Source organism: Artibeus jamaicensis, unplaced genomic scaffold, assembly GCF_021234435.1.
Source record: "Artibeus jamaicensis isolate MK-2021 breed Jamaican fruit bat unplaced genomic scaffold, CSHL_Jam_final contig_354, whole genome shotgun sequence".
In the NCBI taxonomy this organism is placed as follows: Eukaryota; Metazoa; Chordata; class Mammalia; order Chiroptera; family Phyllostomidae; genus Artibeus; species Artibeus jamaicensis.
Genome location: NW_026521803.1, coordinates 26674923 through 26687845, shown reverse-complemented (window position 1 = coordinate 26687845; position 12923 = coordinate 26674923). Strand labels below are relative to the sequence as shown.

Here is a 12923-nt window from a genome sequence, read left to right as displayed (position 1 = left end):
GGGCCGAATCCACTCCGGCAGTGACCCTCACATTGCCCTTCTCTGCCACTCTTGTTCACCCCTTCTACACTTTCCCCTTTTTTTGATCCTGGAGGTGGGGAACTCTCAGGCAGAAGGCTCCACCACATTTATCAAATGTATAGGTAACATGCTCAGCACTAGCATGGGTCTAACTGATATGCAGCGGGGATGAAAATAAATCAAACCAGTCCAAAAGGCCCTTGGCCCTGGGCCGAGAACTCAGGCAAAGGGAGGACCCGGTGAGGGCCACACACTGACGTTCCTGCCCCTGCCCCCAACTTACACATGCTTTGTTGTCACAGGGACAACCAGAATCTATGATGAATTTAACTGATCTCTTCAGGGGAATACTGATAGTGATTCCATAGTATTTACTAGTTCTTTGGCCTAATTAAGCAACCAAGAAGATTTGAACTTATGCATTTATTCTTTATTTTCTCCACTGCCATGTTTTGCAGTCACCTTTAAAATTTTGAATGGATTATAGAACTTGTGAAGTGGATTGGCCACATAGACACAGCTCTAATGTCTTTTTTTCCTCTACTGTTATTAGTCTTTTTTTGATGCATTAAACCCACTAGCTAAAAGAACTGAGGATTGAATTCCATGGGGTAATCAGTGTGTGGCAGTTTCTACAACTAACATGGCTTTCTTCACAGACAAAGGAAGACCAAACCATCTCATCTCTTCGAGACAATTGGCATGGAGCATCTTTTGTGAGCCAAATTCTCGTTGAACTAAAGACAGAACTGTACACACATAAAGTATCCCTAAATTTGGTGAATGCAGAAGCTTCCATTATATAACATAGAGTTTTCCTTCTACATCCTGAAGACATGGACTTAGAAATGAGTCATGTACTCACAGTTGTTCAACTCCTGTTGGCCCAGTGGACTGAGGTGCTCCAAGCCTTTTCTTTGCCTGTAGGTAGAGGTGGCAATATTTTAATGAGAGGTACCCATATCCAGAAACACCCACAAGGAAAACTGGAAAGAGCCTAAATAGAATTAGAGAGGAGCTCATTTAGCCCTGTTGTTTCTTAGGATGGTGGAAGCAGCCTGTGAAATGGGGAGGAGTTGGGGCAATGGCTGGAGGCAGTACAAGGAGACACTGTGGGGCAGAAATGGGATTCCCCACTAGATGGCACTAGGACACATCTGTGGCACCCATTGGGACTGCTACCAAGGCAGAGCAGAGGGACAGGATAAGCTTTCACACATCTCTGTAAGCAAGGTCCTGACAGAGTGCCCTAGGGTTAAAGATAGCATATGTATTTCATACGTCCTTAGGTTTAATCCGACACTGAAGGTCTTCCTGGGACGGCACATGTGTATGTTCTTATGAGTATGACAACGTATGTGGATATGAGTGTGCATGAGTGTGAACACCCATATACACATGCATACACATATGTGTGTACACAAATATACACACCTATGTATTAGGTTATAGGTATAGGTATGGACTGGGGGACATTATTACAATCAATGAAAATCATGTTGGAGGAAGGGGACTAGCTTCTTCTGAATGTGTTCCGTGTGCCAGGCCTTTTGTTGTACTTTCTAATTCACCCTTCACGGTAGCCATGAAGGGGGCTGTTATCACCCCCATGAATCCCATACATGTGAACACAGTTCATTTTGCAAACACCTGTCAATAACCACAGGCACTAGAATTCCTCAAAACCCATTTTGAGATATGCATCTCAAAAGTAATTCAGAGTTCTAGAACACTTCTTATCAATATTAGTAGCATAAATAATAATAATAATAATAATAATAAATAATGTCCTCTTATTAGGATTTGTATGTTCATACTATTTCACCTCAGAATATTTTCATATCATTGTACCAGTCTTTCCAAACCCCACCGTCTCCCATCTGACGGATTCTCCATGTCCCTACATGTCCTTCCCTAGATGCACTTGCACTACACCTCCCGCCCCCTCTGTCACTCACCACCATGCGCCAACAATGTTCTCGCTATGAAATCCAGCTCTCGGTCTGCTGTTTCGATCTTTCTGTCTCTCTACTTTTCTCCCAGTGCTCTCCAAGGCAAACCCTTTGGTTTAAGCACCTGGCCCACTCTTGGACCCCTAACCAGAGTGCACGCTTGCTTCCTTTCCCACCATGTGTGCCCCCACTGTTCTGCATTTGCAGAATGTGCAGGTAGAGTGGAGTAGAGTGCAGGCCCCTTGAGAGCAGAGGCTGTTCCCGGCCATCAGGACTCCCCTCCCAGCGCCTGGACCATGCCTTCTGCCAGGACGTTGTGACACTGCTTTCAGTCCCCATTTCCAGTCCCTCAAAAATGAATGTCCACAAGCAGAGCCACATGTTATGGCCTGACACTCAGTAACTCAGGTGGAGGGCATTATTTTTAATTTTAACTATGGGTGGCAAAGCTTTATCATATAAAAGTTAGAAATATTGACAAGAATTAAATTTGTTGGGGGAGCAACACATATTTTACTTGTTTTCAAAAGTACACACATATTGAAATTCTAGGCCCCCAAGGCCAAGTTATGCGTTGTTGTAAGAGCAGCTTTAGGTGCTCATGGGCTTGCGGCAAACATCTACTCTGTCCTCCAGGTAGTTGCATCTCTACCTTCTAGAAGTAATCGTGTGAAGAGGGATCAGTGGGTATGAAGGCAGAGGGGCTGAGGAAGCTGGACCATCTCTAGTCACAAGGTCTACCTTTGGGTTCTGGTTTTATGGCTGACCCCTGAGTGGCCTTGGCAACAGCCACTTAACCTCCTTGGGCTGCAGTTCCCTCAGCTGTTAAATAGCAAGTCTAATATTTAAACTCGCAGGGTTATTGTGGGAATTAACTGTGGTAATTGCTGTAAAATGCCTTGTAAATTATAAGGGGCTTTGCAAATGTTAGTCATTACTAAGAAAACGTTATGGACATCTCCAGGTTTTTTTGGTTTGTTGGTTTGTTTGTTTGTTTGCTTGTTTTAGGCAATAATAGGTGTTTACAACTGCCCTAGAATAACTTCTGTTATGAAGTGTGTGATTTTTCTTGCGCTTGTATAATTGTTCCCTGCCCCAGTTCTGTGTTCATATTTAGATTTACCAGAATCATCATTTAAAAAAATTCTTTTCTTTATTGTTTGAAGACTGCTGTTCATGCTGTTGTTAGTAACCCAATTAAGTATAACCCAACATCTAAATTTTCTATTTTAGATGCTGACTCCAACCTTGAACTTGAAACTACATGCACACACACCATCAGATTTCCTTTTCTCCCTCTTTCTCTCCCTCCCTCCTTTCCTTCCTACCTACCTTCCTCTTTACTCCTTCATGCCTCCCTCTCTTCCTCTCCTTCCTTCCTTTCCTCCAATAAAAGCCTAGAAACATTCATACCAGTAAACACCACTGAATGTCTGACCAGAGTGACTATTTGTAATTCTCTCCTGCCTGAGTCTTCTTAAAACACTTGTAAAGGCCTTGTCTTTTTTTCTCCAGAGCATACTAGTAGGTACACACGCCTGATTATGTGTTAGTTACCAGTTAGGTCCCAGCATGGATTATAACGTTAATGCATAATCTACTATGCAGGAGACCTGATTATCAAAGAACATTTCCCAGGCATTCCACAGCCTATAGCGGCAATACATTTTCTATGATATGATAGGCAATATTGACTCACTGGACCAGAATGCTCTTGGAGTCCACTTAATGACCCTTATTTCCACAATGGATTAAAAAGCCAAGAGACCCTGGTTTCCTACATATTCACAGTTCACAGATTATTGATCTCATAATGAGTCAAGTCTTCCTCCTCTGGGTGTCCTTCGCTCAATGTATGTGTAACCTCCCTGGAGTCTCAGAACTGCCCGAACCAGCACCAGCCCAGCAGTGGCTTACGGCGCTCAATTGCTCAGATTATGTTTGTCTTTAAAGTGTAATATTTCAGCCTTCCTTAAAACATACAAGGTCAGGGAAAGTGACATTCCCCTAGGACATAATAAGTGAATTGCCATCGACACACAAGTATAAACAAGAAAGGCCTATTAAAAAAAAATATATATATATATAATCATAGAACTTTCAAGCTGGAGTGAAATGCAATAACATTGTTTACAAGCTAGTGTACATTAAGGCTAGTCTTGGTGGATTAAAGATAAGAATCTTTTTAAAACTGTGTGTGTGCACACGCACATGCTGATTTTCCTGGAGGGTCATCATTGGAGCCTGCTTAATCCAATGGCCTCATGTCCCACAGCCTCTTAGGAAACTGTTCTCCAGTGGCTAACTTAAGCTATGCAAGAGCCACATGGAACATCTTGGGAGGATGATCAGAACTTGATCCTATCCCCATCTGGTCTATTGGAAAAATTATCTCCTGAATTTCGATATAAAGATCAATTCTGTCTTGAATGACTACTCTCTCACATGTGCAGAAGAAACAACACACTTGGTTCCTCTATTTTTGTGGCATTCCTGTCCCCACCAGCCTCTCCAAGTCATTTTTCCACCTCACACTCTAATAGACCCTTCTGCTTCAAGCAGAACTCTGAATCGGAACTCATGAACTGAACCATTCCCCTTCTTCTTGCCCTCTTCTCCCCATGAAGTACCCCTTCTCCTTCCATGCCCACATCTTCTTGCACTACAGTGGAGGGTTTCTGCAGCAGATTCCCTTGTGATCTTGGGGATTCACCTGTGTGAAGTGTTCACTCTATGTTTGTTGAATAAAAGAATGAATGGATTCCAGAATGAGAATCTACTCTAGAAGACCTCATTCTAAGATGTGTTCCATGTTCTACTGGATCTTTGCATTTTTAAGATGTGAAAGGTTGAGAAGATCTGTAAACTCAGAATTGGTTTTCTAGTGATAGGATTTATTGGTTTTCTAGTGATAGGATTTCAATTTCAATGCAAGTAGTGAAGTCCTGAGGTTTAAGTCTTTGAATTGCACCTACTTGATCAATTTTCCATCAAGGGCTCCTAAGCACTGCAAAGACAATGATCTCTTCTTTTCTTCTGTGTTTAACTCCTAACAGCCCTTATATATTGCTCTGTGCAGCAAATTTCCCCCCATCCTCACATAATTTGGAGTTGACTATAGTAAAATGTTTTGCAATTTAATGCATAAAGTCATTAACGATCTTCTGTCAGGTCATAATAGAAGAACATTCCAGCTTGTCCTCCACATTCACTGACTCAAAGTTTGTGCAACCTGTATTTTTACACACTGTACCTAAACCACTGATTTGAGGGTATCATCCATCAGCGATGAAAGGTAATGTTGATCTCTGGCCCTCTGGGCTGCCTGACAGCTGGTGCTGCAGGGGAGGGTCCAGGTCCCCACTCCTGCTGGGATGCTGCTATGCTGGGATGCAGGAGGAAAAGATCTTGAGACACAGAGGTCCTTATGCTCATCACCAAGTGGCAGCCCTCTATTCTCACTAGTTCCACAACACAGTGAGGGCCATATGTGCCTCAATACCTACATCTCCATTGTAGATATTCTAAACAAAACTGAGATAGCTGCTACCAAAGAGAGGAATCTCCCTGCTCAGCAAAATACCCCCTATTTCCCATTCCTCCTCACCTCATTTTCTCTTCAGAAAAATTTGTAGAGATGAAATATACGGCAGAGGGGACTTTTGGCAAGCGACTGGGCAGGTACCTAACCTAGAAAGGGTTTTTAAAAACCTCAAGTAGAGGTTTAAAAATTAGAAGTTGCTTTTACTTTATAGAAATATATCAGTTGAATTTGGTTCACTGATATAAAAATCATGGCTTACATGTCTAATAAGAATTTCCTTGACATCAGCCAGTTAACCTAAATACAAAGCAATGATTTTTGCTTTGTAAAAGCAAAAGGAGTGCACACACTCCTTCTCTCGGGTGAAACACCGGGTGAAGTTGCCTAATGTGTTAGGCTGGTGCAGCAAGACTGAACAATTACATCATCTTCTTGTACAAGGCTACATTTTCTGATGATCTTTTTTAAAAAAAAAGATTTTATTTATTTATTTTTAGAGAGAAGAGAAGGGAGGGAGAAAGAGAGAAACATCAATGTGTGGTTGCCTGTTTATGTGGTCCCCCACTGGGGGCCTGTAGGAGATTTGTTAACTAGCTTTCTTTTCTTTTTTTTTTTTTTTTGCTAATTCCAGTTACCATTCAGCATTTTAGCCATGATACAGTTACATTATCCACTTTACTCTTGAGCGTGTTATTGATAAGACAAAATGAGACTACATACTCATCATCACTGCCTTTAAATCTACCTTTACTGAGGACCTAACACACCACAATAGAAGTTTCTCAAAGGCCATCAAATCCCAGTTCTTCATCAGACCCATTAGAAGGTTGCACAGTCAACAGGGAGCCATACACATCAGCTCTCCAGTCACATGGTGGTGAAGCGGCACAAGCCATCCAGTAGACCAGAAGGCTTTCATTTTACAGCCATTCAGTGAGCCCGAACAGTTGGAACAGATTTGGGAGCATCCTCCCCTGTGCACCAATAGAGCTATAAATATGCCCTCTTGTTCTACTGACAGGCACCTCGACAGGCTGATACTCATCTGTCTCAAACACGCTTGTTCGAATTCTTGGGGGATTCCCTTTAGCTTTTTCATTACCACTCTGAAATAATATGTGGATAATTAGGTGACAGCATGCCCTTCATTTGAATATTATTAAATATACAACAACAATCACGTATCACATATCTTATGTGCATATAAGCCCCTTCAGGATAATGCAAAGTGTCAGTTCCAACACAAAAAAGTTGTTAACTCACTCTTCGAGTCCTACAAAACCAACTCACAGATCATGGCACTAAACATGTGCTCTGGCATCTACGGAGGCTGGCTGGAGAATTCATGCCCTATTGTGTTTGACACACTCCTCTGGGGTGAAACACCGGGTGAGGTTGCCTAATGTGTTAGGCTGGTGCAGCAAGACTGAACAATTACATCATCTTCTTGTACAAGGCTACATTTTCTGATGATCTTTTTTAAAAAAAGATTTTATTTATTTATTTTTAGAGAGAAGAGAAGGGAGGGAGAAAGAGAGAAACATCAATGTGTGGTTGCCTGTTTATGTGGCCCCCCACTGGGGACCTGGCCTGCAACTCAGGCATGTGCCTTGATTGGGAATCGAACAAGTGACCCTTTGGTTTGCAGCCTATGCTCATTCCACTGAGCTATACCAGCCAGGGCTCTGATGATCTTCTTAACACTGTAATCTAAACTGGGGTTGAAGTTGAGGTGTGAAGAGTCAACTAATTGAAAGATGCTCTTTGTGAAATAACAGTTATATCATTTTATACCATCAAAAATGGGATCCCATCTTCAAAAGTCTTTCAAATCATTTACGTTATTGGCTACAAGCATCAAATGTTTTAATACTAGGAAAATGATTCTCTATCTATCTACACACACATAAACACACACACATATACACAATGTTGCATTTTAACTTTGGTTGTGGAGAAGAAATGAAAAGGAAGCTTAGAAGTCAATAATTTCCCCCATGAGCCAGTAGAAAAGAATTTCCAAATGTTAACAGAAGTGGGCAATGTCAGAAAAAAAGGTATGACTTACCCCACAGTTCCTCTTGAGCCTTGAAACGACAGTTTGGGGAAGATTTGCCAATGTTGCCAAAGAGACAACTTTGAATAAGAATTTGGGATCCTTCTCAGTTGGTCAAGGCAAGGAAGGCAGCCAACACAGAGGACACATGGATGTCCAGGTGTTTGCTATCCTGGCTCATGGGGTCCTTCCTCACTCGTTTTTGGCGACTGACACTAATGTGGGTCTGTCATTCTAGGAGATTTGCTTCTGAAGTCCCTCCCCTTGGACTTCTCTCATTAGCATCCCATTCTCCTTCAGTGGTTAAGTGATATGTGAGCACCAGGGTGTTTTCCCACTGGAGAATTTGTGCCCTGTTAACTAGCCAGACAACCCATCTCTGGGGCCCCATCAAAAACCATGGGAAGATCATTCTTCCTGGGGTCACCCTGGTTCTGCTTGGCCTCCCCTTCACCGCATTGCTTCTTCCTTATTTTTCCTTTACACGTACTGAGAGGTTAAAGTTTTACAAATCTTATATTCACGAGACATTTTTTTTTTGTCTTTGAGCTGATGAGAGATAAGAAGTGCTCATACACCTGGCCTTCCCAGGATGGAAAACTCCATTTGAGAAATGAATCAGCTGTGCTAAATGTTAGTACATGAGCATACTTTGCCATGAAATTCAGGTGGGTAGGCAGGTTCAGAGAAAAGGTCAAGAGATACCTCCCCATAGGATTTGGTCCCTTTCTCTTTGAAAGAGGACCAGACCAAAGTCAAGTTCTATTACTGTGATTATTGCTGAACTGAGCAACTTAAAGCTCAGGCACTGAGCACCCCAGTTTCCATCAGCTTCACGTCATTCCCCTCCCCATAATCATGATCACAAAAAGAAACAAAAATAATCTTCCCCGACATTGAGCAGAATGATTTGCACATATTTGCCTTAAGTACAGGGTAAAAACTAAACTTCACTCATATTCACTGTTTCCTTTGAATATCACATAATTATTCCCTAGATTTCCCTGAAAACATTAGATTTTATTCTGAAAACCTTACATTAGCTATGAGTTTATCCTAAGCAGCAGTCCCCCACTTTTTGGCACTAGGGATGGTTTTGTGGCAGATAATCTCCTCCAGGATGGGGCAGTTTTCCTGTCCCCCAGAGTAGGTGGGATGGGTTCAGGATGATTCAAGCATATTACCTTTGGGCTCACATCCTGCTGTGCCGCCTGGTTCCTAACAGGTTCAAGTCTATGGCCCAGAGGTTGGGGAATCCTGTCCTAAGGATCAACTCCCTTTAAGCCTCAACGTCTATCCCTTGCTTTTGGAAATCAAAGTGTTTTTCCAAAGGCTCAGCATGCTGTCCTTTGGCCTCTTGCTATATCTATAGCAACCACTCTGTTGGAGAACCTTACAAATAAAATTAGGCTTTGGAGGCTGGGCACATATAAAAAGATGCATTGCGATAATAAACATTTTAATTTCTTTGTTTAAACCAGCAACACTAGCTTATTAATAACTACTGTCCTTGGTTCTGACTAAAGAAAAAGGATTCTATTTCTTGAAATTTAGTATATTTCCAGGTTAATTTAGTCTTGCATTAAAGACATTTATTAGACCCATGTTTAGAAGACTTATATGGTCTCAATTGGCAATTGAAGGTAAAGTTCTCTGTTACCTCTGCAGAATTTTCTAATTTTCTCCAGCAGTTTTACCTCTCCATTTTAAAAGTCATCCCTTCCAAAGAAATCTGACAGCTCTGTGAACCTTCAGCCTACTCTAGCATTCCTGCGAGAATGACAGAACAAGAACCAAATATTTTATAAGTGGAAATGAATAAAGAAAATAATGTCTAGTTGTCAGCGGACTCTATGCAATGTTTCGTTTCCTCTTAGTCAATAATCTTCTTGCTAAAAGCAATCAGGGCTCCTTGGAGACATAGCTGGTTCTGTGGCTGAGACAGGAAACACACAAGGTAAACCTGGAGAATCTCGTGGCACCAAGAAAGTAAGAAAGTGTTTAAATACAGACACAGCAGGAATGTCAAAGAAACACAGGAGGCAAGAGCTCTCAACAGCCAACGCAGAAACAATTTGGACAACAAAATAAATAAAGTAGTAAAAGAAAATAAATATCTAGGATTCTGTAGGGCAGGAAAAAACTCCCTCCTGCTCTCTCAGGCCCTGCAGAGAGGGCTAAGAATTCAGCTGACCTAAGGCAGCTGAGCTAGAGAAAAGCACACGATTGTCATTTAATATTATTCCATGTACCCGAGAGTCTTCAGAAGGGAGATGAAGGCCCAAAGATGGTAGGCCCTAAAGCTTAAAAACACCTTTTGGAACAAAGAGTGATAAACTGTGGGGAGGTGACAAGACAAAGAGTTTACGTTTGAGGCAGTGACCAGGAAAAAGCTGGGGAAGCCAGAGGGAAATGGGGCAATGTGGTAGGTTTGTTTACGCAGGCCCAGGTCAGAGCTCATCTTCACTCTGGTGGTGAGGCTGATCTTCTCATCCTCTCAACAAAGATATTGAGTGGGCATCTTTGTTATGGGAAAGTTTAGGACCTGGTTTTAGGTAGAAGAAGGTGTGGTCAGAGAGCTCTCTCTGCATCTGCTCTTTCTCTATCCAGTGCCTTCAGCTCAAGGTAATCAATATGCCACAGAGGCATATTCTGAGGTGGATTTTTGGAACCTCTTCAAATGCATATGGATATAAGTAAATAAGCGATTCTGTAGAATGGACAAATCTTTCAAGCTAACGTATGTACATAATCGGCCCTGGAGAAGGTAGAGCATAACTCCCCACTGTGAGTGTGGGCTGCTCACACAGACTTCCTCCCCTGGAGGCTGCAGACAGCACTGGCCAAGGAAAAAGTAACTTTCCAGCTACTTTGACCTCGCAAACATTACCTCAAACATAAAAAACAATCCCTGAGTAGTATGTAACCTTGATAGAAAGTAATGAGAATGGCACATTACCTCTGTGATCTTCCTCAAAACAGCCACAGTTCCACTCTAATTATGAGGAAAATGAGAGACAAATCCCATTTGAGGGACATTCTACTGAATACCTGGCCAGGAGCCCTCAAAATCACTGAGGTCGTATAAAAATGGACAATCTGACTTTCTGTCATAGGCAAGAGGAGCCTAAAGGAATGCTGAGTAAATGGAAGGTGGTGTCCTGGATGGGACCCTAAAGAGAAAAAGGTAAGCACTAAGGATATCTGAATAAAAGTATAAAAATATATTAATATTGGGTGATTAATTATGATAAAAAATAGCATATTGATATAAGATGTTAACAGTAAGGGAAGATGGGTGTAGGGTAAGTGGGAACTCTGTCTTTGCAATTATACTGTACATGTAAATTTTTCCATAAATCTAAAATTAAAAAAGTCTATTTCTTACAAAAAGAAACACTTGCTATATTTTGGGCATAACCTAGGTGCGCAGACACATTGGCATTCAACAAATGTTTACGAAATGCATGAAAATAAAATTTGTTCTTTGGTCTCTGTGAGTTGACCTTTATACATTACCTTCTGTCCAAGAGATTCTTGTCTTATTTAATATAAAAATGACTTTGAGGATAAAAATAGTATATGCAAAGAACAAACTCTGCTATGGAAAAAAATCAGAAGTAGTTTCTTAGAGATGAAAATAAATATTGACATCACTTGTAATCTCCATAACAATAGAACTTTAAAAATGCTAATGCTAATGAGACTAAGCTTTTTATTTTCAAAATACTTTCACATTTATTTCTAATGTCAATTCCTGCAATTCTCAATACTAAATTGAAAAAGGCAAGATAGATATTATGTTCTCCATTTGGAACATCAAATATCTAGAGTTAAAGAGACAACGCCCAGTGTGAGTGAGGTGAAGTGCTTCGTAACCCACGTGTAGGCACACCTCATTTTATTGTTCTTCACTTCACTGCACTTTGCAGATACTGCAGTGTTTATGAATTGAAACTTTGTAGCAGCCCTGAGTTGGGCAAGTCTATCGGTGCCCTTTTTTCAACCAGCTTAGATAATGGTTAGCACTTTTTTAGCAATAAGATATTTTCTAATTAAAGTACATACATTGCTTTTTTTAGAAATATTCTATTGAATATTGTGACTACAATAACATGTAGACATAACTTTTATATGCACCAAGAAAACAGAGAAAAATGTGTGTGACTTATCACGATATTCACTTCTTTGCAGTGGTCTGGAAGAAAACCTACAATATAGCTGAGGCATGCCTGCATTGGCGATAATTAGGTTGTGGCTTGGGAAGGCTGTCTCACTTTTCTGGGGCTTAGTTTCCCTGTCTGAAAAATTAAGGGTACTTTCACGGTAAAGGAAAGTTTAGGTATAATATACCTTCCCACTCCAAATACATGAAATAAAGTAAAATAAATTTATTTACTTATTTTAAAATAAATACAGAACTGCACTAAATATTACCCCCAAATCCAAGGACCTAAAAGAAATGAAAATTTCAGGCCCCGGCAGAGGCCAAAGCGCCAGGGTCACCGAGAGGACGAGACTCACTGTGTATTGATGATCCAACTGGGGCCCTCAAATGGGAGGGTGTGAACTCCAAATTGGGCTCACACTGTAGTTCACAAAGATTGGGACATCCTCTCTCACCTGCTCAGGTGGCTTCTAGAGACATAGTCCTTTCTTAAAGTCAAAGGCCTAAGTCAAGATTCTTGCCTGATCCTAGTTTCTGGGCCATTGCAGACAACAACACTGAGGATGGAGCTGAGCTGCTAACTTAAGGGTCCGTGGGCAGAAGCAATCACAAAATGCCCTTCTAGACCTGGCCAGAGAGGCTCATTTGCTTGGGCATTGTCCAGCAAAGCAAAGCATTGTGGGTTTGATTCCCAGTCAGGGCACATGCCTGGGTTCAGTCCCAGTTGGGGGAGTGTACAAAAAGACAACCAATCAATGATCCTCTCTCACACTGATGTTTCTCTCCCTCTCTTCCTCTCCGTTCTCTAAGATAGATAGATAATAGAAAGAAAGATAGATGATAGATAGATAGATAGATAGATAGATAGATAGATAAAATTGCTTTCTGTGAAAGGGGCATAGTAGGGCCATTCCCCAGGGATGAGTGAAATCAAAGAAGTGGAAGAATTCTCATTCAAGAAATATAAATAATAGAAAAGTCCGGGCAGATTTTTGGAAAACATTGATATCTTTGAAATCATCAAAGTAATACAGGAGGGGAATGGGAAAATTGACAGTGGATTGAATTTAGGCTAACACAACCAAAGCCTTTGCAAAATGAAAGATAGAATTGAGGAGATTTCCTAGGATGAAAACAAAAAGACAAAGTGATGGAAAAATGAAAGAAATTACCATGGAGGCT

General features: G+C 41.2%; 1 protein-coding gene across 6 annotated transcripts in view; it reads right to left on the bottom strand.

The window, feature by feature from the left end:
- LOC119063668 (urea transporter 2) overlaps positions 1-7907 on the bottom strand; it is a 395692-nt gene extending 387785 nt beyond the window's left edge. For all 6 annotated transcript variants that reach the window (XR_008391443.1, XM_053664407.1, XM_053664409.1 and 3 more), the window contains exons 1-2: positions 7586-7907; positions 887-942 (exon numbers count right to left, since the gene is read on the bottom strand). The gene's annotated coding sequence lies outside the window, so the exon portion shown is untranslated. The remainder of the gene's footprint in view (positions 1-886; positions 943-7585) is intronic.
- Positions 7908-12923: the final 5016 nt, after the last annotated feature.